Source organism: Pseudophryne corroboree, chromosome 1 (assembly GCF_028390025.1).
Source record: "Pseudophryne corroboree isolate aPseCor3 chromosome 1, aPseCor3.hap2, whole genome shotgun sequence".
Classification (NCBI taxonomy): domain Eukaryota; kingdom Metazoa; phylum Chordata; class Amphibia; order Anura; family Myobatrachidae; genus Pseudophryne; species Pseudophryne corroboree.
Genome location: NC_086444.1, coordinates 1,042,333,206 through 1,042,360,615, shown reverse-complemented (window position 1 = coordinate 1,042,360,615; position 27,410 = coordinate 1,042,333,206).

Below are 27,410 nucleotides of genomic sequence, written 5' to 3'. Positions count from 1 at the left end.
GTTTTTCCTGACAATCCCTGAAAACGGTTACAACTCACAAGCATCTTCTTCCTGTCAAGCACCTTAGGAACGCCTTGCGATCTAAATTTTCACACCATCCTGTCGCTGTTTGGCAACGTGCCTGCACTTTGCGGTGCACACGCATGCATGGGGCTCTTTTGCTCTCACCCCGCTGCCTGCATGCCGGCAGTTGGGATCCCGGCACCGGTATGCTAGGTGCCGGGATCCCAATCACCGGCATAACATGCTACACCCCTACATACATTATGTATGATTCATCTTCTGTATTAAATACATACTGTACAGTGTTATTTATTAAAAGTATTGACTAGTAACAGCAGAAGTTTTATTTAAATATGTTCCATTTAGAATTACAGTGTCTTCTGAAGAATAATGGGAAGACTTGAAGCACTGAACATAATTACACCACTAAAGGGTCAATTTACTAAGGTCTGTGTTTGACCTGTGTTTGCCTGAATTAAAAAAGGTGGTGATTGATCGGACACAGGAATATTTTTCAAAATCAAACATGGGTATTTACTAGAGATGAGCGGGTTCGGTTCCTCTGAATCCGAACCCGCCCGAACTTCAGGTTTTTTACACGGGTCCGAGCAGGCTCGGATCTTCCCGCCTTGCTCGGCTAACCCGAGCGCGCCCGAACGTCATCATCACGCTGTCGGATTCTCGCGAGGCTCGGATTCTATCGCGAGACTCGGATTCTATATAAGGAGCCGCGCGTCGCCGCCATTTTCACACGTGCATTGAGAGTCATAGGGAGAGGACGTGGCTGGCGTCCTCTCCGTTTAGAGAAGAGAGAGACACAGTATTTTGGGGAGCATTATTAGGAGGAGTACTACTATACTGTATACTACTATACTACTTGCTGAAGTGATATTTATACTAGATTAGATAATAGATAGTGTGACTGTAAGTGTATTATCTGACTTGTGGGGGAGACACTGACAGTGGGGAGCAGTTAGAGTCTGAGAGCAGGACTCAGGAGTACATATAACGTACAGTGCACACTTTTGCTGCCAGAGTCAGTGCCACACTGCCATTGTTGTGACCACACTGACCACCAGTATAATAATATATTTTGTGATTGTCTGCTTAGGCCTCGGAGTACTAGTTGCAAGTTGCAACGTGACCTGAAGTGACCACCAGTTTAATAATCAATCACCACCAGTTTATATATATATATATATATATATATATATATATATAATTGTATATAATATATATATATATATATATATATATATATAATATTGTATACCACCTACCCGTGTTTTTTTTTTTTTTTCATTCTTCTTTATACATACTACTATAGTAGCTTACTGTAGCAGTCTGCGGTGCTGTGCTGACCTGACAGTGTCCAGCAGGTCCGTCATCAGTCATTACATAATAAATATATATAGTACCTGTCCAGCTGCAGTACTAGTGATATTATATTGATTTCATCTCATTATCAATAATTTATCATCCAGTCTAGACTCTATATTAGCAGCAGACACAGTACGTTAGTCCACGGCTGTAGCTACCTCTGTGTCGGCACTCGGCAGTCCATCCATAATTGTATACCACCTACCCGTGTTTTTTTTTTTTCTTTCTTCTTTGTACATACTACTATAGTATAGCAGCTTAATGTAGCAGTCTGCGGTGCTGCTGAGCTGACAGTGTCCAGCAGGTCCGTCATCAGTCATCATTACCTAATAAATATATTATCTACCTGTCCGGCTGCAGTCTAGTGATATTATATATACATACATATATATATATATATATATATATTGATTTCATCTCATTATCAATCATCCAGTCTATATTAGCAGCAGACACAGTACGTTAGTCCACGGCTGTAGCTACCTCTGTGTCGGCACTCGGCAGTCCATCCATAATTGTATACCACCTACCCATGGTTTTTTTTTTTCTTTCTTCTTTGTACATACTACTATAGTATAGTAGCTTACTGTAGCAGTCTGCGGTGCTGCTGAGCTGACAGTGTCCAGCAGGTCCGTCATCAGTCATCATTACCTAATAAATATATTATCTACCTGTCCGGCTGCAGTACTAGTGATATTATATATACATACATATATATATATTGATTTCATCTCATTATCATCCAGTCTATATTAGCAGCAGACACAGTACGGTAGTCCACGGCTGTAGCTACCTCTGTGTCGGCACTCGGCAGTCCATCCATAATTGTATACCACCTACCCGTGGTTTTTTTTTTCTTTCTTCTTTGTACATACTACTATAGAGTATAGTAGCTTACTGTAGCAGTCTGCGGTGCTGCTGAGCTGACAGTGTCCAGCAGGTCCGTCATCATTACCTAATAAATATATTATCTACCTGTCCGGCTGCAGTACTAGTGATATTATATATACATACATATATATATTGATTTCATCTCATTATCAATCATCCAGTCTATATTAGCAGCAGACACAGTATGTTAGTCCACGGCTGTAGCTACCTCTGTGTTGGCACTCGGCAGTCCATCCATAATTGTATACCACCTACCCGTGTTTTTTTTTTTTCTTTCTTCTTTGTACATACTACTATAGTATAGTAGCTTACTGTAGCAGTCTGCGGTGCTGCTGAGCTGACAGTGTCCAGCAGGTCCGTCATCAGTCATCATTACCTAATAAATATATTATCTACCTGTCCGGCTGCAGTACTAGTGATATTATATATACATACATATATATATATATTGATTTCATCTCATTATCATCCAGTCTATATTAGCAGCAGACACAGTACGGTAGTCCACGGCTGTAGCTACCTCTGTGTCGGCACTCGGCAGTCCATCCATAATTGTATACCACCTACCCGTGGTTTTTTTTTTCTTTCTTCTTTGTACATACTACTATAGAGTATAGTAGCTTACTGTAGCAGTCTGCGGTGCTGCTGAGCTGACAGTGTCCAGCAGGTCCGTCATCAGTCATCATTACCTAATAAATATATTATCTACCTGTCCGGCTGCAGTACTAGTGATATTATATATACATACATATATATATTGATTTCATCTCATTATCAATCATCCAGTCTATATTAACAGCAGACACAGTACGTTAGTCCACGGCTGTAGCTACCTCTGTGTCGGCACTCGGCAGTCCATCCATAATTGTATACCACCTACCCGTGTTTTTTTTTTTTCTTTCTTCTTTGTACATACTACTATAGTATAGTAGCTTACTGTAGCAGTCTGCGGTGCTGCTGAGCTGACAGTGTCCAGCAGGTCCGTCATCAGTCATCATTACCTAATAAATATATTATCTACCTGTCCGGCTGCAGTACTAGTGATATTATATATACATACATATATATATATATTGATTTCATCTCATTATCATCCAGTCTATATTAGCAGCAGACACAGTACGGTAGTCCACGGCTTTAGCTACCTCTGTGTCGGCACTCGGCAGTCCATCCATAAGTATACTAGTATCCATCCATCTCCATTGTTTACCTGAGGTGCCTTTTAGTTGTGCCTATTAAAATATGGAGAACAAAAATGTTGAGGTTCCAAAATTAGGGAAAGATCAAGATCCACTTCCACCTCGTGCTGAAGCTGCTGCCACTAGTCATGGCCGAGACGATGAAATGCCAGCAACGTCGTCTGCCAAGGCCGATGCCCAATGTCATAGTACAGAGCATGTCAAATCCAAAACACCAAATATCAGTAAAAAAAGGACTCCAAAACCTAAAATAAAATTGTCGGAGGAGAAGCGTAAACTTGCCAATATGCCATTTACCACACGGAGTGGCAAGGAACGGCTGAGGCCCTGGCCTATGTTCATGGCTAGTGGTTCAGCTTCACATGAGGATGGAAGCACTCAGCCTCTCGCTAGAAAACTGAAAAGACTCAAGCTGGCAAAAGCACCGCAAAGAACTGTGCGTTCTTCGAAATCCCAAATCCACAAGGAGAGTCCAATTGTGTCGGTTGCGATGCCTGACCTTCCCAAAACTGGACGTGAAGAGCATGCGCCTTCCACCATTTGCACGCCCCCTGCAAGTGCTGGAAGGAGCACCCGCAGTCCAGTTCCTGATAGTCAGATTGAAGATGTCAGTGTTGAAGTACACCAGGATGAGGAGGATATGGGTGTTGCTGGCGCTGGGGAGGAAATTGACCAGGAGGATTCTGATGGTGAGGTGGTATGTTTAAGTCAGGCACCCGGGGAGACACCTGTTGTCCGTGGGAGGAATAGGGCCATTGACATGCCTGGTCAAAATACAAAAAAAATCAGCTCTTCGGTGTGGAAGTATTTCACCAGAAATGCGGACAACATTTGTCAAGCCGTGTGTTGCCTTTGTCAAGCTGTAATAAGTAGGGGTAAGGACGTTAACCACCTCGGAACATCCTCCCTTATACGTCACCTGCAGCGCATTCATAATAAGTCAGTGACAAGTTCAAAAACTTTGGGTGACAGCGGAAGCAGTCCACTGACCAGTAAATCCCTTCCTCTTGTAACCAAGCTCACGCAAACCACCCCACCAACTCCCTCAGTGTCAATTTCCTCCTTACCCAGGAATGCCAATAGTCCTGCAGGCCATGTCACTGGCAATTCTGACGAGTCCTCTCCTGCCTGGGATTCCTCCGATGCATCCTTGAGTGTAATGCCTACTGCTGCTGGCGCTGCTGTTGTTGCTGCTGGGAGTCGATCGTCATCCCAGAGGGGAAGTCGTAAGCCCACTTGTACTACTTCCAGTAAGCAATTGACTGTCCAACAGTCCTTTGCGAGGAAGATGAAATATCACAGCAGTCATCCTGCTGCAAAGCGGATAACTGAGGCCTTGACAACTATGTTGGTGTTAGACGTGCGTCCGGTATCCGCCGTTAGTTCACAGGGAACTAGACAATTTATTGAGGCAGTGTGCCCCCGTTACCAAATACCATCTAGGTTCCACATCTCTAGGCAGGCGATACCGAGAATGTACACGGACGTCAGAAAAAGACTCACCAGTGTCCTAAAAAATGCAGTTGTACCCAATGTCCACTTAACCACGGACATGTGGACAAGTGGAGCAGGGCAGGGTCAGGACTATATGACTGTGACAGCCCACTGGGTAGATGTATGGACTCCCGCCGCAAGAACAGCAGCGGCGGCACCAGTAGCAGCATCTCGCAAACGCCATCTCTTTCCTAGGCAGGCTACGCTTTCCAGAATACGCACACAGCTGAAAACCTCTTACGGCAACTGAGGAAGATCATCGCGAAATGGCTTACCCCAATTGGACTCTCCTGTGGATTTGTGGCATCGGACAACGCCAGCAATATTGTGTGTGCATTAAATATGGGAAAATTCCAGCACGTCCCATGTTTTGCACATACCTTGAATTTGGTGGAGCAGAATTTTTAAAAAAACGACAGGGGCGTGCAAGAGATGCTGTCGGTGGCCAGAAGAATTGCGGGACACTTTCGGCGTACAGGCACCACGTACAGAAGACTGTAGCACCACCAAAAACTACTGAACCTGCCCTGCCATCATCTGAAGCAAGAAGTGGTAACGAGGTGGAATTCAACCCTCTATATGCTTCAGAGGTTGGAGGAGCAGCAAAAGGCCATTCAAGCCTATACAATTGAGCACGATATAGGAGGTGGAATGCACCTGTCTCAAGCGCAGTGGAGAATGATTTCAACGTTGTGCAAGGTTCTGATGCCCTTTGAACTTGCCACACGTGAAGTCAGTTCAGACACTGCCAGCCTGAGTCAGGTCATTCCCCTCATCAGGCTTTTGCAGAAGAAGCTGGAGACATTGAAGGAGGAGCTAACACGGAGCGATTCCGCTAGGCATGTGGGACTTGTGGATGGAGCCCTTAATTCGCTTAACAAGGATTCACGGGTGGTCAATCTGTTGAAATCAGAGCACTACATTTTGGCCACCGTGCTCGATCCTAGATTTAAAGCCTACCTTGGATCTCTCTTTCCAGCAGACACAAGTCTGCTGGGGTTCAAAGACCTGCTGGTGACAAAATTGTCAAGTCAAGCGGAACGCGACCTGTCAACATCTCCTCCTTCACATTCTCCCGCAACTGGGGGTGCGAGGAAAAGGCTCAGAATTCCGAGCCCACCCGCTGGCGGTGATGCAGGGCAGTCTGGAGCGACTGCTGATGCTGACATCTGGTCCGGACTGAAGGACCTGACAACGATTACGGACATGTCGTCTACTGTCACTGCATATGATTCTCTCACCATTGAAAGAATGGTGGAGGATTATATGAGTGACCGCATCCAAGTAGGCACGTCACACAGTCCGTACTTATACTGGCAGGAAAAAGAGGCAATTTGGAGGCCCTTGCACAAACTGGCTTTATTCTACCTAAGTTGCCCTCCCACAAGTGTGTACTCCGAAAGAGTGTTTAGTGCCGCCGCTCACCTTGTCAGCAATCGGCGTACGAGGTTACATCCAGAAAATGTGGAGAAGATGATGCTCATTAAAATGAATTATAATCAATTCCTCCGTGGAGACATTGACCAGCAGCAATTGCCTCCACAAAGTACACAGGGAGCTGAGATGGTGGATTCCAGTGGGGACGAATTGATAATCTGTGAGGAGGGGGATGTACACGGTGATATATCGGAGGATGATGATGAGGTGGACATCTTGCCTCTGTAGAGCCAGTTTGTGCAAGGAGAGATTAATTGCTTCTTTTTTGGTGGGGGTCCAAACCAACCCGTCATTTCAGTCACAGTCGTGTGGCAGACCCTGTCACTGAAATGATGGGTTGGTTAAAGTGTGCATGTCCTGTTTATACAACATAAGGGTGGGTGGGAGGGCCCAAGGACAATTCCATCTTGCACCTCTTTTTTCTTTAATTTTTCTTTGCGTCATGTGCTGTTTGTGGAATGTTTTTTGGAAGGGCCATCCTGCGTGACACTGCAGTGCCACTCCTAGATGGGCACGGTGTTTGTGTCGGCCACTAGGGTCGCTTATCTTACTCACACAGCTACCTCATTGCGCCTCTTTTTTTCTTTGCGTCATGTGCTGTTTGGGGAGGGTTTTTTGGAAGGGCCATCCTGCGTGACACTGCAGTGCCACTCCTAGATGGGCACGGTGTTTGTGTCGGCCACTAGGGTCGCTAATCTTACTCACACAGCTACCTCATTGCGCCTCTTTTTTTCTTTGCGTCATGTGCTGTTTGGGGAGGGTTTTTTGGAAGGGCCATCCTGCGTGACACTGCAGTGCCACTCCTAGATGGGCCCGGTGTTTGTGTCGGCCACTAGGGTCGCTTATCTTACTCACACAGCTACCTCATTGCGCCTCTTTTTTTCTTTGCGTCATGTGCTGTTTGGGGAGTGTTTTTTGGAAGGGCCATCCTGCGTGACACTGCAGTGCCACTCCTAGATGGGCACGGTGTTTGTGTCGGCCACTAGGGTCGCTTATCTTACTCACACAGCTACCTCATTGCGCCTCTTTTTTTCTTTGCGTCATGTGCTGTTTGGGGAGGGTTTTTTGGAAGGGCCATCCTGCGTGACACTGCAGTGCCACTCCTAGATGGGCACGGTGTTTGTGTCGGCCACTAGGGTCGCTTATCTTACTCACACAGCTACCTCATTGCGCCTCTTTTTTTCTTTGCGTCATGTGCTGTTTGGGGAGGGTTTTTTGGAAGGGCCATCCTGCGTGACACTGCAGTGCCACTCCTAGATGGGCACGGTGTTTGTGTCGGCCACTAGGGTCGCTAATCTTACTCACACAGCTACCTCATTGCGCCTCTTTTTTTCTTTGCGTCATGTGCTGTTTGGGGAGGGTTTTTTGGAAGGGCCATCCTGCGTGACACTGCAGTGCCACTCCTAGATGGGCCCGGTGTTTGTGTCGGCCACTAGGGTCGCTTATCTTACTCACACAGCTACCTCATTGCGCCTCTTTTTTTCTTTGCGTCATGTGCTGTTTGGGGAGTGTTTTTTGGAAGGGCCATCCTGCGTGACACTGCAGTGCCACTCCTAGATGGGCACGGTGTTTGTGTCGGCCACTAGGGTCGCTTATCTTACTCACACAGCTACCTCATTGCGCCTCTTTTTTTCTTTGCGTCATGTGCTGTTTGGGGAGGGTTTTTTGGAAGGGCCATCCTGCGTGACACTGCAGTGCCACTCCTAGATGGGCACGGTGTTTGTGTCGGCCACTAGGGTCGCTTATCTTACTCACACAGCTACCTCATTGCGCCTCTTTTTTTCTTTGCGTCATGTGCTGTTTGGGGAGGGTTTTTTGGAAGGGCCATCCTGCGTGACACTGCAGTGCCACTCCTAGATGGGCCCGGTGTTTGTGTCGGCCACTAGGGTCGCTTATCTTACTCACACAGCTACCTCATTGCGCCTCTTTTTTTCTTTGCGTCATGTGCTGTTTGGGGAGGGTTTTTTGGAAGGGCCATCCTGCGTGACACTGCAGTGCCACTCCTAGATGGGCCAGGTGTTTGTGTCGGCCACTAGGGTCGCTTATCTTACTCACACAGCTACCTCATTGCGCCTCTTTTTTTCTTTGCGTCATGTGCTGTTTGGGGAGTGTTTTTTGGAAGGGCCATCCTGCGTGACACTGCAGTGCCACTCCTAGATGGGCCCGGTGTTTGTGTCGGCCACTAGGGTCGCTTATCTTACTCACACAGCTACCTCATTGCGCCTCTTTTTTTCTTTGCGTCATGTGCTGTTTGGGGAGGGTTTTTTGGAAGGGCCATCCTGCGTGACACTGCAGTGCCACTCCTAGATGGGCCCGGTGTTTGTGTCGGCCACTAGGGTCGCTTATCTTACTCACACAGCTACCCCATTGCGCCTTTTTTTTTCTTTGCGTCATGTGCTGTTTGGGGAGTGTTTTTTGGAAGGGCCATCCTGCGTGACACTGCAGTGCCACTCCTAGATGGGCACGGTGTTTGTGTCGGCCACAAGGGTTGCTTAGCTTAGTCATCCAGCGACCTAGGTGCAAATTTTAGGACTAAAAATAATATTGTGAGGTGTGAGGTATTCAGAATAGACTGAAAATGAGTGGAAATTATGGTTTTTGAGGTTAATAATACTTTGGGATCAAAATGACCCCCAAATTCTATGATTTAAGCTGTTTTTTAGTGTTTTTTAAAAAAAACACCCGAATCCAAAACACACCCGAATCCGACAAAAAAAATTCGGTGAGGTTTTGCCAAAACGCGGTCGAACCCAAAACACGGCCGCGGAACCGAACCCAAAACCAAAACACAAAACCCGAAAAATGTCAAGTGCACATCTCTAGTATTTACAGATATTGACACACTGTTTGACTGTGGATGGGCTGGCTGTCAGTCAAAAGCCAGTCTGCTGTTGATTGGCTGTGAGTGCCTTAACTGTCAATCAGTAGCCTCTTCCCATGCTAACGGCCTCTGATTGGCTGGTGGCTTTGCAAATTATGGAAACCATGTGAATACAGATATACTGTAGCTCCTCAAGGTCCGGTTAGTTCGGGACTTTCTGAAGAAACCACTGGGTGGGGAATCGTGTCAAGGAGATTTTCTATCACACCAGCTGGAATACTTATTTGGTCCATGTGCACTATTTGCTATACCTTCAGTATTCACACTCTGGAGAAGGCTGTGTCATAGGAAAACAGCACCAGCCGTGAGGATTATCATTATATACCATTGGGATTTAAAAGCATTTTACCATCCAGCTACAAAATCCGCACTACCTGGCCAGAAGTGTATGAAAAAGGAGTTTAATATAAGACACATTATACCTCTTCTCATTGTAGAGACTATCGAGAGCTACTGTACTGCTATGACTGCTTATTAAGTATTAACACCTGCATGTGCTTAATTGGAGAGAGGATTAATAATCTCCCATGCTCTTAACACAAAGACAATTGCACTAGCTTCTACATGTGTCTAATTGGAGAAAAGGCTAATAAGCTTTTATGCTACTGACATACAGTAGTCACTGTTTTATCTCATATAGCTAAATAGTGTTCCTTATGCCAACTGGAGAGGAAAAGCTGTCCAGAAAGTCATTTATATGATCACACAGAATATAGCTGTGTATAATAAATTGAAAGCTGGATAGTAGATTGTTTTTACTGTTTATTTATATATTTAATACTTCTTTTTACTATATCGGCCAGTGTAAATGTAATTTGATATATTGTATTTTTATTAAATTACCTGTTTGTCTAGTGCTGGGTCTATCCCTGGCAGTTTGCAACAGATTTGGGGTGAGAATTCCCCACCAATAGCTGCTGGATTTACAGGTGCTTTATAATACAGCTACTGTATCAGCGTCAGGTCTAGTTTCTGTTTTTGAGACACGTTCTTCTCTGATGGGAGTGCAACATTTTCCAATAAGAGTTTTTAGAAATACTTGTGTTCTCTGGGTGTGAAGTATCCAATGTCACCTAACAGCATTTATTCACCTTCACATTGAGCTTTTAGAGATCGCTGCTTACAGTTACTTTTTCTAAGGCAATCATATTTATCTCCAGTTACATTAATTAATTGGAAACCTGCAAAGCCAGCAATGTGAAACCATTGACTTTGCACCACAGTAAACCACATGTGCACATTAAAAGAGAGATTTCCTGGTAAAGACTAAGGGGCAAATTTATTAAGATGGGAGTTCTATTTAAGATGGGATGTTGCCCATGGCAACCAATCAGATTTCAGGTATTATCTTCTAGAAGGTGCTAGATAAATGAGAAGTAGAATCTGATTGGTTGCCATGGGCAACATCCCACCTTAAATAGAACTCCTATCTTAGTAAATTTACCCCTAAGGGGTCTATTCATGAAGCAGTCATAAGTGTGGAGAAGTGAGCCAGTGGAGAAGTTGCCCATGGCAACCAATCAGCATTAACGTAACATTTATAATTTGCATACTATACAATTATACAGAGCAGCTGATTGGTTGCCATGGGCAACTTCTCCACTGGCTCACTTCTCCTCTCTTTTCACTGCTTCATGAATAGACCCCTAAATAACCAGACAGCATAAAATGTATGTTTAAAGCGTATACAAATTAGCGAGCAGCACGTGCTGCTGAAAAAAATCTCAGTGTTTTTTTCATACAGGACACGAAAGCTTGAGTACAAGTACAAATATAGCTACTGTCACCCCATATTTATATGAATATGCTAAATGTTGTTAATGAAATGACGTAAGTTCGAAACAATAAAGTTTTATTTTCAGCAAACCAGAATGATGTAACATCATTCCGGTAATTGGTTACTTATTGTACAGTATTTGTTTCATTTAAAATAACCCTTTGTTTACTTAAACAACCAGTGATTGCTGAATATTGGTATGAACATTAATTGTGTAACACGGAATTTAAATCAAATATATTTCAATAACATGGATGTATCATTTTATAAATGTTCATCTTAGTAAGAAATGCAGAAATAAGTAATTTATAGTATAATTATTTCCATACTGTATGTCATACTTTTCCCTTATGACTGTTCAGTAATATATGTCAAACCATATACTACATGAAAAACGTGAAAAGCTAGTGTAGTTGGTTATCAAAATCATCAGTATCTATTGAATAACTTAAACACATTGTTCAACGCTAAAGAGAAAGTGGCAAGAAAAACTAACATTTTGTTTTCCAAATGGTACTTCTACAGCACCATAGAGTCGGTACTGTTCTGCATTGTTGTCACGAGCTGCCGCGGCCTGTGACTTCCGCAGCGTCCGGTCGTTGCTATGCGACCGGACACCTGTAAACTTACACTCCCCGGCCACCAGCTCCATGCAACCAGGAGCTTATGCAGCGGTTGCTAGGTAGCGGGACGCCGAAGGTCTCCTGTGTGAGTTTCTGGAGGCTGGTTTACATGCAGCAGCACGGCTGCAGTGAGTTTTAATTAATGGATAGCTTGGCTGTTCTGCACTAGTGATTGGCTCTTCCTTCCTGTATATGTTTTGTTTGTCTGCCACTCCTTGCTGGTCATAGTTTCTGGCTGCAGCAGGTGCCCTTGTCTCTTGGTACTAGTTCTAGCCTGCGGATACCTTTCCTGGTTTTCTTACTATTGTCCACTGCAGAGTACCTGTCTCCAGCCCCGTGTCAGCTGCATAATCTGTTACATTTATTTTCTGTTATTTCTGCCTGTATTATACCGCACCTATTTACTCTTTACTATTTAGTTACATTTCTCCTCTGTGTTCAATTTCTCCTGCATGTCTTTTGTACCCCTCCTACCAGTAGCTCCACCTGTTTGTTCAGAGTCTTCAGGGGGTTTTGTGATCTCATTCTCTCTATACACTCTAGCTGATATTACACAAGCCTAGCCTTTATCTGGTACACTCCTGTCTTTATATCTTTAGCTACCCAATTTTCCCTGACACCATAGTTTAATTCTCTTTCTCTTGTCTTTTCATCTTTGTGCTACTCCTCTCCTCTTTTGGGACTTCCTTTCTAACGGCATTAATTCTGGTCACTCAGGGTTAAGCTTGTAATACCACAAGTGGTGTAAGTCCTGGTGGCATCCAGTACAGGTAGGCACATCACGCCTTACGGGAAAAGCAGCTATTATAGGCTAGAAGACCCTCTTTACAAGTCTTTACCTGGGATGTACAGGGGTCACTGTCCAGAAGATCTCTGATGTCTCCTAGGAAAGAAGATTCCTCAGTCGTAACAATGGTGCTCGAATGTTGGGCTTTTTCAAACACTGAGGGCCATGGCCAGATTAAGGCAGGGACAACAGGGGAAGCTGTCCTGGGGCCCCTCGCCCAGTCCATTGTCAATTGGTGGAGTCTCCCTCTTGTGGCTCAGCTGTTCATTAACAGCAGCCATCTAGGAGCTCCTCCATGCACATCATTAATCTGACACTGCTGAGGGTAATTTGCAATAGCCTGTGATTTGCAGGAGGTTGCAAAATGAATGGTTTTGTCTTTAAACTAATTGCTGCTTTGAATCTAGTGTCTTTCTTTCCAGAATAGCTCCAGAAAATCATAGGCTATTACATTTGATCGATATTGGCGAAATCCATCAATGGCACGTTTATTATAGTATATTCACTTTTAGTTTTATTATCATTTAATGCACTTCACCCATGACAACATTTTCAGTTTTGGGAGAAGTTCCTCAGCTTTCCACATCAAACATAAAAAGTATTACAATTTTCTCTGACGTCCTAGTGGATGCTGGGTACTCCGTAAAGACCATGGGGAATAGACGGGCTCCGCAGGAGACTGGGCACTCTAAAAGAAAGATTAGGTACTATCTGGTGTGCACTGGCTCCTCCCTCTATGCCCCTCCTCCAGACCTCAGTTAGAATCTGTGCCCGGCCCGAGCTGGTTGCACACTAGGGGCTCTCCTGAGCTTCTAGAAAAAGAAAGTATTTGTTAGGTTTTTTATTTTCAGTGAGATCTGCTGGCAACAGACTCACTGCTACGAGGGACTGAGGGGAGAGAAGCGAACCTACCTGCTTGCAGCTAGCTTGGGCTTCTAAGGCTACTGGACACCATTAGCTCCAGAGGGATCGAACACAGGGCCCGACCTCGATCGTCCGGTCCCGGAGCCGCGCCGCCGTCCCCCTTGCAGAGCCAGAAGACAGAAGAGAATCCTAAAAATCGGCGGCTGAAGACTTCGGTCTTCATTAAGGTAGCGCACAGCACTGCAGCTGTGCGCCATTGCTCCCTATGCACACCACACACTCCGGTCACTGATGGGTGCAGGGCGCTGGGGGGGGGGGGGGGCGCCCTGGGCAGCAATTAGAGTACCTTACATGGCTAATTGACACATAATACAGCTTTTAAGCTGTATATGTGCATAATCCCCCGCCATTATACAGATAAAAAAGCGGGAGAAGTCCGCCGAGAAGGGGGCGGGGCTATCTTCCTCAGCACACCGGCGCCATTTTCTCTTCACAGCTCCGCTGGAAGACGGCTCCCCAGGCTCTCCCCTGCAGTTTCCAGGCATCAAGGGTAAAAAAGAGAGGGGGGCACTAAATTTAGGCGCAAACTATATATAAAAGCAGCTATAGGGAAAATCGCTTTTGTTAGTGTAAATCCCTGATTATATAGCGCTGTGGTGTGTGCTGGCATACTCTCTCTCTGTCTCCCCCAAGGACTTTGTGGGGTCCTGTCCTCATTCAGAGCATTCCCTGTGTGTGTGCGGTGTGTCGGTATGGCTGTGTCGACATGTTTGATGAGGACGCTTACGTGGAGGCGGAGCAGGAGCCTATAAGTGTGATGTCGCCCCCTGCGGGGCCGACACCGGAGTGGATGGATATGTGGAAGGTTTTAACCGACAGTGTCAACTCCTTACATAAAAGGTTTGACGACGTGACAGCCATGGGACAGTCGGCATCTCAGCCCGCACCTGCCCAGGCGTCTCAGAGGCCATCAGGGGCTCAAAAACGCCCGCTGACTCAGATGGCAGACACAGATGTCGACACGGAGTCTGACTCCAGTGTCGACGAGGATGAGATAAATGTACAGTCCACAAGGGCCATCCGATGTATGATTACGGCTATGAAATATGTTTTACACATTGCTGACATAAACCCGGTTACCACAAAAAAGGGTATTATGTTTGGGGAGAAAAAGCAGCCAGTGACTTTTCCCCCATCTGATGAGTTGAATGAACTGTGTGAAGAAGCGTGGTGTTCCCCTGATAAGAAACTAGTAATTTCTAAGAGGTTACTGACGGCGTACCCTTTCCCGCCAACGGATAGGTTACGCTGGGAGACATCCCCTAGGGTGGACAATGCGCTCACACGCTTATCAAAAAAGGTGGCACTGCCGTCTCAGGATACGGCCGCCTTAAAGGAGCCTGCAGATAGAAAGCAGGAGGCTATCCTGAAGTCTGTGTATACACACTCAGGTACTATACTGAGACCTGCTATTGCTTCAGCATGGATGTTTAGTGCTGCAGCAGCATGGTCTGATTCCCTGTCAGATTCCCTTGCTAACTTTGCTAACTATAGAGCATATTAAAGACGTAGTCTTATATATGAGAGATGCACAGAGGGACATTTGCCGGCTGGCATCTAGAATTAATGCAATGTCCATTTCTGCCAGGAGAGTATTATGGACTCGGCAGTGGACAGGTGATGCTGATTATAAAAGGCACATGGAAGTTTTGCCTTATAAGGGTGAGGAACTGTTTGGGGACGGTCTCTCGGACCTCGTGTCCACAGCAACAGCTGGGAAGTCGACTTTTTTACCTCAGGTTCCCTCACAGCCTAAGAAAGCACCGTATTATCAAGTACAGTCCTTTAGGCCTCAGAAAGGCAAGCGGGTAAGACGCGCGTCCTTTCTGCCCAGAGGCAGGGGTAGAGGGAAAAAGCTGCACCAGACAGCCAGTTCCCAGGAACAAATATCCTCCCCTGCTTCCACTAAGTCCACCGCATGACGCTGGGGCTCCACAGGTGGAGCCAGGTGCGGTGGGGGCCCATCTCCGGAACTTCAGCGACCAGTGGGTTCGCTCACGGGTGGATCTCTGGGTTCTACAGGTATCTCAGGGATACAAGATGGAGTTCGAGACATCTCCCCCTCGCCGTTACCTCAAATCAGCATTGCCTGCTACTCCCAAGGAAAGGGAGGTAGTACTGGCGGCAATTCACAAGCTGTACCTCCAGCAGGTGATAATCAAAGTTCCTCTCCTTTCACAGTGACGAGGTTACTATTCCACAATGTTTGTGATACCGAAACCAGACGGTTCGGTGAGACCCATTCTAAATTTGAAATCCTTGAACACTTATATAAGGAAGTTCAAGTTCAAAATAGAATCGCTCAGGGCGGTTATTGCAAGCCTGGAAGAGGGGGATTTTATGGTGTCACTGGACATCATGGAGGCTTACCTAAATGTCCCCATTTACCGACCTTACCAGGAGTACCTCAAGGTTGTGGTACAGAACTGCCATTACCAATTCCAGATGTTGCCGTTGATAAAGGTAACCCCAGGACAGGGCACCCCTCGCTGATCCAAGCTCAAGCACACACTCAATCGGTCAGCATCAGGTTCATTCATGGCTGCAGCCAGTTACCAATTAAATAGAGTGAAGTAGGAAATAGCAGAAGCAGAAGCAGAGAGAGCTTTATTTCCTACCAGCAGTACATTATAAAGTGATACAAATTAACATATCGTGTCGTTGATTCCTGACACGAAGCTTAATCCTATTGGCTAATAAAACTCTTATCTTATACGTAATATATTTGCCAACGCCTATATTTTTTATCCTGTATGTGCTTTTAAATGGGTTAGTTAGGGGAATTTTGCTAACAGTGAGACATGCTATGTCTAGTTACGTTTTCACACCTCCCTTACCGCAAACTACTGGACACCTGTGAAGCCTATATGTCTAGCTGCTGACAATTACATTTTACTCAGAAAAGTAATAAAAATAGATCATAAGAAGGTTTCAATATAGTTCACTCAAAGTGCAACGCCTTGCAGTTCTTTCCAATATCAACTCTGATCTGATAAACAATTATAAACAGCTTAGCAATATGGAGTCTATGAACAAAGATGGTTTCCATCTTTATCAATTTCCCCTCTTTGTTTACAATTTTTACCTCTATTCTACCCTTCCTTTACCTGCCCATTGATTCTATAGGGACACCTACTTTCACATCAAGTGTGCCTTAAGGGCACTCGAGACATGGGCTAATCCATTCAACACCCCTATACTTATGCAGAATCAATGTTCCCTATTCTCTTATCCCTAATTTCTAAATTATTATAAGAGTTCATAAATCAAAGGTATCTTCTGAAGATGGAATCATCATAATGTCCATAGTCCTTGCTCAATAGTCCTTAAAAGTTTTTTTTTTTACTCAATATTGTGACAGCAAAGTTCATTAGATTACGTTATCATAACAGTAGGGACAGCTGGAAGCTTCTGTGTATCTGGTATGGCAGGTTTCACAGTAGAAGAATGTGGAATTGTATATTATAGCTCCTCCAATAAGTTTCATATAAATTGGTTGCAGTTTAGCAGTTTCAGCAATGCCTTAGGTAGAAAAACATTTTAGTGTCAGTATCCACATAATAAGCCTTAAAATATGCAATTAATAGCAAAACAAGTCCCTTAGCAACAATAGATAATATTCCTGAAAAGCAATTGGTTGTATAGTGTTTATAAAACCAAGAAAAGAAAGAATCTGGAAATACACTGGTATAATTATGATTAGTAGCGAATTGATATTTCAACTGTATTACTTCATTCATCTTTTCATCAATAATATCTTCTGGGCTAGTATAATTTATTAAATAAGTACAACATTTTACTCCATACATGGTCTGCAAAGTGACATACTAGCCTGTAGATACAGTAAACAATTGGTGACAACTGTTTATATTGGTCCTGTTTTACATTTAATGACTAGCATCTTTTATGCCTATATGTCTTTACCTGGGTAATTGTTGACATCCTATGTGTAGACATTTCAGGTGGAGTAAGGGTAGTTAGTTGTGTATATATATTCCTTTTTGTTCTGTTATTTTTGGCATAGTTACTGATTATTGCACTATCACTTGACTCCTCATATAAGTAAGGATCAATCATTACTGTTTATATAAGAATAACCATGCTAACAAGAAGAACTAAGTAACACATTATACATCCCCCAGACCCTTATATGGCCTGGGGCCTATTAAATTGTATCTATATATTTTGATTATGTATCGTGATTGGATAATACTTCCTTTGTCACTTTCTTGCAATGAGATGCATTTATTTACGAGTTTCTTTCACTCTACGTGACTGAAGTGGCGGTAGTCAACAGAACTTAAAACGGTCCTTTGAATTTGGGTTCAAGAGACTTTCTCTTTCTTAGTGACCACCCAATCACCTTGCTTTAGTTCATGTGAGTCTTGGGAACAGTTGGCATCTGGAATAGAATTAAAAACTTTGCCATGCAATTTGGTTAGTTGCTGTTGTATATGCATTACATAATAAGTTAAGTCACCATGCTCATGTTGCAGTTGCTGTGGAAAATAACATACTGTCCTAGTAACAATACCAAAATAAGATTTCATATGGTATTAACCCATGCTTTTCACTTGAAGTATTTGTGAGAACAAAGCAATGGGTAAACCTTCTAGCCATGTTTTGCCTGTTTCTGTAACTTATTTTTATAGCTTTAGTTTTAAGGTAATAGATACATTTTTCTACATGTTTACTACTTTGCCTATAGGGAGTGTAAAAGGCCTGAGTAACACCTAAATCTGACAGAATTTTGCCTAATGCTTCTTCTGTGAACTGGGTACCTCTGTTGCTTTCAATAACTTAAGGTACTTCATATCTACATATTACTTCTTGCATTAACTTCTTTGCAACTGTTTTTGGCGTTTGCTGCTCTACAACGCCAAGCTTCAACCCAATTTGAGAACAGGTCTTTGCACACAAGTACATTTTCATACCCAGAACATTTAGGTAACTGGATAAGGTCTATTTGTAATCGCTGAAAGGGGTAGCAGGTTTGCGGGGTACTTTTTGCTGGTACCTTCACAACCTTTCCTGGGTTATGTAAAGCACAAGTTACACACCCTGCAACATAAGCCTGTGCTGCCTGTGTGAACCCTGGTGCCACCCAATGCTGGTTCAGAATCCTCACCATTGCATCTCTTGATTGGTGAGTTTTTTTATGCAATATTTGTGCTAAGACTGGGTAAAGTGAGCGTGGTAAACAGATACGGTTTTCCACCATCCATCTGTCACCGTGTATTCGCCCACCTAATTTTTCCCAATCCTTTTTCTCCTTGCCTAAGGCCTGTGCTTGTAATTTGCACAATAACTGTAAGTCTAATGACTCTGGTGTGACAGTTAACATCACCTGAGTGTCTGACATAGGCTGGACTGTTGCAGCTTTTGCAGCCTGATCAGCTAGAGCGTTTCCTCTGACCTCTGCAGTATCCTCTTTAGTGTGCGCTTTGACCTTTATAACTGCTAATTTCTTTGGCAATTGAAAGGCAGCAAATAATGCCCTAATACAGTCTGCATGTTTTATTGGTTTTCCTGAAGAGCCTATAAAATCTCTGCTCTTCCAGATAACCACATAGTCATGAGCAATACCAAAGCAGTACCTTGAGTCTGTATAAACGTTAACTGTTTGACCTTCAGCATAAATACAGGCTGCTATCAGTGCCCTAAGTTCTGCCTCCTGAGCTGAACTACCTGATGGCAAGGGTTCCTGTATTAAGATGTCTGTTTCTGTGGTAACTGCAAAACCTGTATGCGGTTCCCCATCCACATAGTACCTGGAGCCATCCACAAATAAATGTAAATCTGCATTTAGTAGAGGATGTTCCTGTATGTCTGGTGTACTTGCGGCTTCAAGGGTCATTAACTCTATACAATCATGTTCTTGATCGTGTGTAGAAATTGAAAAATTTGATTGGTTTTCTGTGCCTGTCATTTCATCATCACTCGCACCATTCCCCTCTTTTGAAACCAGCGGCAATAATGTAGCTGGGTTCAAAGAAGTACAACGTTTGATAGTGACATTGGATGGTGTAAGCAATGCTACTTCATATTTGGTTAGTTTAGCAGCAGATAAATGTTTAGTCTGCGCTTGGTTAAGAATTTTAGTCACTGAGTGAGGCACCTGTACAGTTAAGGGATGACCCAGAACAATATCAGCAGCCTTGTCTAACAGTAACGCTGCTGCTGCTGCTGCTGCTACTGACTTGACACAGGTTGGTGCTGCCCGTATGACTGGGTCTAACTGTACTGAGTAATATGCTAGGGGTCGCTGTTTGTTACAATGTACCTGTGTTAATATTTCTTGCGCATGGCCTGAAATTTCACAACAAAACAAATTGAAAGGCCTTGCATAATCAGGAAGTCCTAATGCTGGTGCTGATATTATGTCTGTTTTTAGCTGACAAAAAGCATTTAGCTGTTCTTGTGTCATGAGTAATGCACCTTGTGCATTTTGTCCCTTTAGGGCATCATATAACACTTGTAGTTTCTGTGATGCGCCTACAATCCACTTTTTGCAATAAGTGATTAGTCCTAAAAGGATATGAGTTGTTTACATGTTTGAGGAGGTGTAACTTTTGAAATAATTTTCCTCCTTTTTGTAGTGATATGCTTACTATAAGCAGAAATGCAGTGTTATAGAAATTGTACTTTGTCTTGTGCATATTGTAACTTATTTCTATGTACCTTACATTTCTTTGTATATATGAATTACAATAAGGGTTGACATTTGGGTTCTATTTAAAAATACCTTACACTTGTTGTTCTTTTGATGGCATCATATAAAACTTAGTTTTCTGTGATGCCCTTGGAATGTATTTTGTACAATAGGTGATTAATTTTAGAAATGACTTAAGCTGTTGTAAGGTGCGTCATAGAGATATTTCTAAAATAAACCTCCCTCCTTTACGGTTATATGCCAAGCATCAGCAGTGATGCAATGTTAATGTATGTTCACCTAACATCTTTCAGAGGTATCATTTATGCATTGTTACAGTTTACAGTTACAATCTTGATTTTATACCATGTAAATGTAATTGTATCATGAGGGCAGACTTCTATCTTAGGGGTATGGACTATAACTACAGTTCTGCCCACTTCTCATACCTAGTTTACCTCATCACTTGGCCCCACCCCTTGTAATAGTTACCCAAACACTTCCTGATTCTCTGGCATTTCATTACACACTGTAACTGGAACAGTAACAAGCTGTACATTAAAGAAAATATTTTCTTACATCTGTAACATGTTTCTAATTATTTACCTATGAACTGATACTGTTTTAGATACAGAGATATTAATTTTACTGTGGAGATTTGTTTTTTAATACAAATACATGTTATATTTGTAGTCTTATGACAGCCCTTTGCTATTGGCTGGGGCAATATTTATTTGGCCACAACACATTTTATTATACTTATCCAAAACTTTATATTAAGATAATACTATTTTACACACACAAATAAAACACTGAGAGTGAGCCAGCACTCTCCCAACTCCGAACAGGGGTTAGCTGGAGTTTAATGATAAACCATTAGAACTTACATAATACATTATATTACACACTTCCATTGAAGTCTACAAGTCATTTGTAGCCACTGATTCAATACATATTTACCAATCTAATTTACAGACTATATATTTTGCTATTCTGTGGCACAAAATGACAGAAAAGTGCAAACACACTGATTACAATTTATGAATAATCTCTTTACACAATTTGATAAGCATGCAGTTTCAGAGACAAAAGCAGCCTGACACTGAGACTTTTGGACCCCAGTTTTACCTAATGACGGACCAGACCAGCCCACATGGGAAGGCAAAAAGAAGTAAAGAATAGATTACCACCAGCTGGTTTTATGTTTGCATTCCCATGCCACCTGAGTCCAATTGTCCATCACTAAGCAGGATCCAGAAAACTTATAACCCTTTTTGGATTCTATTTCTAGGTTTCAATTATTTTTAATTTTTTTTACATGTTTAATGAACTTCATAAATTGTTGTTTAACATCAGGGAGTTCTGTAACTGTTATGTTAACAGTTCTGAATTTGTTAATGGCTTGTACCATGTTGTGGTTTTGCGCCGCTCTGCCTGCGCTGCGTTACCATCCGCAACTGCTACAGCAGGTGTGATTGAATCTTGTGTACATACCGGATACAATCCATAGGGGACTGGTCCCTCGGGTTCAGTATATGCTGGAGGTGCAGATGCCAGACTAGAGACCACACATCCAGTTTGTTTAGGATGCACTCCTGGTCTTTTGACATTACATGCTGTGCACTCTTTAGTTTGCCAATGTATAAGTTTAGGGCATGCACATCTTCAGGTATAATTAGTAGGTCTTTTATTTACTGATTAACTTTTTAGATTTAACAGATTTGCTAACATTTGGTTCTTTACAGGGCTTACATTTATAGGACCAAGGTGTTTGACTAATTGGACATAGTGTATCATTTGGTGGGTTACAATTTCCACAATTTGGACATGCCCAGTAAGGATACCCTTTGGTTTTCTTGGGACCTCTATGTATCATTGTTTCCTGTCCAGATATGTCTGCATCTTTAAAATCATCCATATTAATTAGAGCCATTTGTTTTTGAGTTTGTCCTAACTCTTCTAACTTTTTCTTATACTGAAATAATTTACCTGTTTTAATCCACAAATCAAGACTCTGTTCCAGATTATTATCCTTCACATATCTCCCATAGGTTACTCTAATTTGTTCCAACCTATCCGGGTCTAGAGTGCCATTAGTAGTCACTTTTGCCCATTGAAACAATCGTCTCATACCCTTCAAGCATTGCTCACCATGTACATTCTTCATAATGTCCATGGCACTCCGAGGTGCTTCATCCGAAGGATAAGTATTTGTATTTCCCAATACTTATGGCCAGTAAGTATTCAATAAAATCCGGGAAATATCAGTAACCTGGATCTAACGGATCCTCAGAGATATAACTGTGAGGAAAATTGCCTGAAACAGAGGTGATTTGTAACCAATTTTTACCTATGTCACTATCCTTTGGAATGAAATGACATCCCATCAATATGAACACATCATCTGGGTTTTCTCTATTTTCCCAAACCCCTTCTTCTGCAGAGTACACTACTGCTTTTAAAACAAATGGATGTCCCTCCCCTAACTTGTGTATGATTGCTATGCAGACACAATCCTGACAGGACATTTAACTTGCATTCTTGCAGCAGTCTGTGGTTACAGCTCACGGAAGAGAGAGAAAAAAAAAGAAATTTTAAACGGCTTCCGTTTCTGATTTTTTTTCCTTAACTCTGTACGCTATAATTTTTAAAGCGACAGGACGTGGTTTTATGGTACTAACAAGGTATGCAAGTCAGATGCAATGATATTCTACTGTGAGTACAACTTAGACTTTTATATTATGTACAATATATTGTTCTGAACCTTCCAATTCAGACAGTATATCTGACCAATCCATTCCAATATTTCTTACTTTAAGAATAAAATGACAACCTATAGGTACAAAAATGTAAAACCCCTCTTCCCACGGTTCAGAGAATAAGGGTGATTCTCCTGGATTACAAATATAATGTAAATAAAATTTCTGATTGTGGTGTGCCTTTACTAAGAGTACTACACACTTACAAAGGGGACATGTCTGTTTCATTACTCTGACTTATTTTTAAAGTCTTTCTACAATATTCTACACATATAGACTGCAGTAACACAAACTTAACCTACGTTCTAATTCTCAATATAAGACAAAACAAGACAGTGGTCGCAGCAACATCCAGTCTAACAACCCATCAGTTGGTTATATGCAGACACACTCTAAATACTCAGAATCCATTTACTCCCACATTCATACATTCTTACGCCTTTATAACACATATAAGCACATATAAGAGAATAGAAGGAAAATGAAAAAAATCAACCTGATTAGTGAGTGATCGTTGTGCACAATCCCCGATCCCTGTCTGACAACTGAACAGATGGATAGTTAAAGGAATGATAGTCTGGAGATAAAATATCTCTACGTACCATGCGCATGGTTTTTGTGAGTCTCAGTCCAGCAACTATCCACCCAGCCGTCCGTTGTTCAACAGGTGATGAGGATCTCGCTGGAAACCTCCAAATTGATAGAGGTAACCCCAGGACAGGGCACCCCTCGCTGATCCAAGCTCAAGCACACACTCAATCGGTCAGCATCAGGTTCATTCATGGCTGCAGCCAGTTACCAGTTAAATAGAGTGAAGTATGAAATAGCAGAAGCAGAAGCAGGGAGAGCTTTATTTCCTACCAGCAGTACATTATAAAGTGATACAAATTAACATATCGTGTCGTTGATTCCTGACACGAAGCTTAATCCTATTGGCTAATAAAACTCTTATCTTATACGTAATATATTTGCCAACGCCTATATTTTTTATCCTGTATGTGCTTTTAAATGGGTTAGTTAGGGGAATTTTGCTAACAGTGAGACATGCTATGTCTAGTTACGTTTTCACACCTCCCTTACCGCAAACTACTGGACACCTGTGAAGCCTATATGTCTAGCTGCTGACAATTACATTTTACTCAGAAAAGTAATAAAAATAGATCATAAGAAGGTTTCAATATAGTTCACTCAAAGTGCAACGCCTTGCAGTTCTTTCCAATATCAACTCTGATCTGATAAACAATTATAAACAGCTTAGCAATATGGAGTCTATGAACAAAGATGGTTTCCATCTTTATCCCCGTTTGGTCTGTCCACGGCACCGAGGGTGTGTACCAAGGTCATGGCCGAAATGATGATACTCCTTCGAAAGACGGGAGTTATAATTATCCCGTACTCGGACGATCTCCTTATAAAGGCGAGGTCCAAGGAGCAGTTGTTGATCGGTGTAGCACTATCTCAGGAAGTGTTACAACAGCACGGCTGGATTCTGAATATCCCAAAGTCGCAGCTGATTCCTACAACGCGTCTGCTGATATTGGGCATGTTTCTGGACACAGAACAGAAGAAGGTGTTTCTCCCGGAGGAGAAGGCCAAGGGGTTGTCATCTCTGGTCAGAGACCTCCTGAAACCAAAACAGGTGTCGGTGCAGCATTGCACGCAAGTCCTGGGAAAGATGGTAGCTGCTTACGAAGCAATTCCCTTCGGCAGGTTCCATGCAAGGAACTTTCAGTGGGACCTGTTAGTCAAGTGAGGATCGCATCTTCAGATGCATCGGCTGATCACCCTGTCCCCGAGGGCCAGGGTGTCTCTGCTGTGGTGGCTGCAGAGTGCTCATCTTCTCGAGGGCCGCAGATTCGGCATTCAGGACTGGGTCCTGGTGACCATGGATGCAAGCCTCCGAGGTTGGGGAGCAGTCACTCAGGGAAGAAAATTCCAAGGACAATGGTCGAGTCAGGAGACTACCCTACACACAAATATGCTGGACCTAGGGGCCATTTACAATGCCCTAAGTCAAGCAGTACCCCTGCTTCAAAACCAGCTGGTACTGATTCAGTCAGACAACATCACGGCTGTCCCCCATGTAAACCGACAAGGCGGCACAAGAAGCAGGATGGCGTTGGCAGAAGCCACAAGGATTCTCCGATGGGCGGAGAATCACATGCTAACACTGTCAGCAGTGGTCATTCCGGGTGTGGAAAACTAGGAAGCAGACTTCCTCAGCAGGCACGACCTCCACCCGGGAGAGTGGGGACTTCATTCAGAAGTCTTCATACAGATTGTAGACCAGTGGGAACGGCCAAAGGTGGACATGATGGCGTCCCGTCTCAACAAAAAGCTAAAAAAGTGTTGCGCCAGGTCAAGAGACCCTCAGGCGATAGCTGTGGACGCACTAGTGTCACCGTGGGTGTACCAGTCGGTTTTATGTGTTCCCTCCTCTTCCTCTCATACCCAAGGTACAGAGGATAGTAAGTAAGAAGGGAGTAAGAACTATATTCGTAGTTCCGGATAGGCCAAGAAGAACTTGGTACCCAGAACTACAAGAAATGATCTCGGAGGACCCATGGCCTCTGTCTCTCAGACAGGACCTGTTACTGCAGGGGCCCTGTCTGTTCCAAGACTTACCGCGGCTGCGTTTGAAGGCTTGGCGGTTGAACTTCGGATCCTAACGGAAAAGGGCGTTCCAGATGAAGTGATTCCTACGCTGTTAAAGGCTAGGAAAGACGCTGCCTGAAGTTCAGACGTTCTTAAGGGAGTGCTGCATATTCAGCCCCTTTTTTGTGCCTCCAGTGGCACCTTGGGATATCAACGTAGTGTTGGATTTCCAAAAATCACATTGTTTTGAGCCACTTCAGACCGTGGAGTTGAAGTATCTCACGTGAAAAGTGGTCATGCTTTTGGCCTTGGCTTCGGCTAGGCGTGTGTCAGAATGGGCGGCTTTGTCATGTAAAAGCCCTTATCTGATCTTCCATATGGACAGGGCAGAATTGAAGACTCGTACCCAATTTCTCCCTAAGGTGGTATCAGCGTTTCTTTTGAACCAACCTATTGTGGTGCCTGCGGCTACTCGGGACTTGGAGGATTCCAAGTTGCTGGACGTAGTCCGGGCCCTGAAATTCTATGTTTCCAGGACGGCTAGAGTCAGAAAAACTGACTCGCTGTTTATCCTGCATGCACCCAACAAGCTGGGTGCTCCTGCTTCTAAGCAGACTATTGCTCGCTGGATCTGTAGCACGATTCAACTTGCACATTCTGCGGCTGGACTGCAGCTTCCTAAATCAGTAAAAGCCCATTCCACGAGGAAGGGGGCTCTTCTTGGACGGCTGCCCAAGGGGTCTCGGCATTACAACTTTGCCGAGCTGCTACCTGGTCGGGGTCAAACACGTTTGCAAAATTCTACAAGTTTGATACCCTGGCTGAGGAGGACCTTGAGTTTGCTCATGCGGTGCTGCAGAGTCATCCGCACTCTCCCGCCCGTTTGGGAGCTTTGGTATAATCCCCATGGTCCTTACGGAGTACCCAGCATCCACTAGGACGTCAGAGAAAATAAGAATTTACTCACCGGTAATTCTATTTCTCATAGTCCGTAGTGGATGCTGGGAGCTAGTCCCAAGTGCGGATTTTCTGCAATACTTGTATATAGTTATTGCTTAACTAAAGGGTTATTGTTATGAGCCATCTGTTCAGTGAGGCTCAGTTGTTATTCATACTGTTGACTGGGTATAGTTATCACGAGTTGTACGGTGTGATTGGTGTGGCTGGTATGAGTCTTACCCTGGATTCCAAATCCTTTCCTTGTAGTGTCAGCTCTTCGGGCACAGTTTCCCTAACTGAGGTCTGGAGGAGGGGCATAGAGGGAGGAGCCAGTGCACACCAGATAGTACCTAATCTTTCTTTTAGAGCGCCCAGTCTCCTGCGGAGCCCGTCTTTTCCCGATGGTCCTTACGGAGTACCCAGCATCCACTACGGACTACGAGAAATAGAATTACCGGTGAGTAAATTCTTATTATTACCCAATATACAAAAATGCAATCATTAAGTTATTTGTATTTTATTGTCTCTGGACTCAATACCTTAAGTCAAACAGACATTTAAACATGACCAAGACATAATTCCTGTCTCTTGTACAGTATACAGTATGTAATTCTGCATTAATGAATTACATTTTTTTAAATAGTCAAGAAATAACATTAAAAAAACAACTCCCATCCACTTAAACATGGAGTCACTCAGTTTAAAAGTGTTTCATATTGGAATATATTAAAGACTAAATTCAAATGGAGCTAAAGTGGTTTAAAGTGGTTTAAAAGTGATTTACATTTAGTGTAATTCTGTTATTGACAAGGGATCCTCAAGCAGCATTCGTGGATGCGCTGGCGGTACCCTGGAGGTTTCGGCTGCCATACGTGTTCCCTCCGGTGTCACTCCTGCCCAGGGTAATTCGGAAGTTCAAGCAAGAAAAAGGAATTCTGCTTCTCATAGCTCCAGCGTGGCCCAGACGGCACTGGTTCTCAGACCTGCAAGGCCTATCGTCAGAGCGTCCGTTTCTACTTCCACAAAGCCCAGACCTCCTCGTTCAGGGCCCCTGTGTCTACCAGGACCT